Genomic DNA, 2,797 nt, shown 5'->3' with positions numbered 1-2,797 from the left:
GAAGATAGGAGGAGGAGGAGGCCATTTGGCCCTTCAAGCCTGCTCCACCATTCATTACGATCAAGGCTGATCATCCAACTCAGTAGCCTAATCCTGCTTTCTCCCCTTAACCTTTGATCCCATTCGCCCCAAGTGCTATATGTAGCCGCCTCTTGAATACATTCAATGCTTTGGCATCAACTACTTCCTGTACACCTATATAATTATCTTGGTTAAAACAATATTTCCAATTCTAAAAAAACAGCTATAATTATCTTTTATAGTAACAATTATATCTATATGCAATAGTTGAATTATCTTTCATGTTTTGCTTACTTGTTGCATGGTAATTTTAATTTGCTGGGTGGCAAATTTAATTCACTTTTTAAAAATGGTTTTATTCCAAAAAGACATCACTGGCAAAGGGCTTCCCCATTGGTTTAGTGGATTGTGGGACACTGAGTCACAGAGACCCAGAAGGCAAATGCTTTAATTAGCTAATCTTCTTCAGAGCAGAAATCAGGGTGGCAGAAATATAGTCAGTAATCCTCGGTTAAGAACATAAAAAGTAGAAATAGACCATACAACCTGTTAAGCCTGCTGCTATTCAATATGAGTATTAGTGATCTTGTGCGTTAGCTCCATTTTCCTGTCAATTCCTCTTATCCCTTCATTCCCTCAGTGACCAGAAATCTGTCTATCCCATTCTTAAGTACATTCAAAGATGAAAAACCCACATCCCTCCAAGATGAAGAATTCCAAAGATTCACAACTCTCAAGTGGAGAATGTTTTCCTCATCTCAGTCCTAAATGATGGGTTCCTTGTCCTGAAACTATGCTCCTGGTGTTTTAGATTCCTCAGCTGGGGGAAACAGCCTCTCAGTGTCTACCCTACCCCTTCTGGATCTTGTATGTTTAAATGAGATCACTTCTCATTCTTCTTAACACCAGAAAATGTAAGTCCAATTGATTCAGCCTCTCATCATAGGACAATCTGCTCATCCCAGGAAGCAATCTCGTCAACTTTCACTGTGATGCTTCCAAGGCACGTATATCCTTCCTTAAACCTGGAGACCAAAACCATGCACAGTTCTCCAGGTGTGGTCTCACCAAAGCTCTGTACAATCGGAACCTTCTCATGGTTGTACTCCTTTGCAATAAAGGTCAACATGTCATTTGCCTTCCCATTTGCTTGCGATACCCGCATACTAATTTTGTGTTTGAAAGTTGGTGAAAGATGAAGCATAGTTAGGGTCCCTGTTCCTGATAGCTACTTTGTGACTTACAAAGAACAAAGAACAATACAGCACAGGAACAGGCCCTTCGGCCCTCCAAGCCCGCGCCGCTCCCTGGTCCAAACTAGACCATTCTTTTGTATCCCTCCATTCCCACTCCGTTCATGTGGCTATCTAGATAAGTCTTAAACGTTCCCAGTGTGTCCGCCTCCATCACCTTGCCCGGCAGCGCATTCCAGGCCCCCACCACCCTCTGTGTAAAAAACGTCCTTCTGATATCCATGTTAAACCTCTCCCCCCTCACCTTGAACCTATGACCCTTCGTGAACGTCACCTGAACGCATCTCGTGAACGCATCTGAAGGTTAGAGACATGATGTATACATTTTTCTCCCCTTCTATCGTACCGTGGCCAAACAGCCCCCTCTATGCTGCATACATAGGCCAGAATTTCTCACGCTTCTTGGCGGCGTGAGAAACCCCGTTGACATCAGGGGCGGAATTTTCCTGTACCGCCCTCCACAGGAACATGCAAAGGTCTGTTGACCTCAGGCCTTGGAGCGAGCGCGGCCGTAAAATGCCACCCATAGGAAACTTAGAAACTAGAAGATCCCGCCACCAGCCAATAATGGGCTGTCTTCCCCACGATGGGATGGGGGCATGGATAATCCCGCCCATAGACATCAACAAGGAACTGAAGAGTACTGTTTGCAGCAGTAAAAATCTGCACCCTCAGAAAAGGATGGGAGAAGTAAAACGTGACTGTGAACATCGATAACATTAAGAGAAATTACGTTGGGTGACCTTCAGGTAATACATTTATCTGACACAGGCACAGTTGGAGAATCATTCGTTTAAATGTGGCAACTGTATCAATATTGTTTCGGGAGTGCAAAATTTCAGCATTCCATTTAAGACTGATACATATGCAGGTCATTTCCAAGATAATCATGTCTGTCACAGTTCAACCAGAGAATCTGATGCATCAGAGTGAAAAATGCAAAGGGAATCTGAACTGTTGAACTTGAGAACTGATTGAAAATTACTCAACATTCAAAGCTTGAAACATTAGATATAGCTCTTAGGTCTAAAAGGATAAAAGGATATGGGGGGAAATCAGGATATTGAATTTGATGATCAGCCATGTTCAAAATGAATGGTGGCTTGGGCTCGAAGGGCTGAATGGCCTACTCCTGCTTCTTGTTTCTATGTTTCCTCGCTCGTCCCAAAACTGTAAAATCCCGTCCGAGGTCAACGGACCTTTCCATTGTCCTCCCCTCACCCGCTCCGACAGGTTAGCACGGTGGTACAGTGGTTAGCACTGCTGCCTCACAGCGTCAGGGACCTGGGTTCGATTCCCGGCTTGGGCCCCTGTCTGTGCAGAGTTTTTACAATTGAACTTTTGAACATTGCAAATTAATTATCTTCACTGCGCTTCCGAATTGTTAAATGGGCCAATCCTGCATAGAAATAATACACACAGGAATGTAGCATAAACTGTTCACACATTGGTTTCAGCTATTATACTTCTTCCCCTAATAGGTGATGTCATTTAATCTTGTTGTGCAAGTGACACCCACTAAA

The sequence above is a fragment of the Mustelus asterias genome, chromosome 13 (genome assembly GCF_964213995.1).
Source record: "Mustelus asterias chromosome 13, sMusAst1.hap1.1, whole genome shotgun sequence".
In the NCBI taxonomy this organism is placed as follows: domain Eukaryota; kingdom Metazoa; phylum Chordata; class Chondrichthyes; order Carcharhiniformes; family Triakidae; genus Mustelus; species Mustelus asterias.
The sequence above is the reverse complement of the archived record's forward strand: the minus strand, read 5'-3'. Positions refer to the sequence as shown.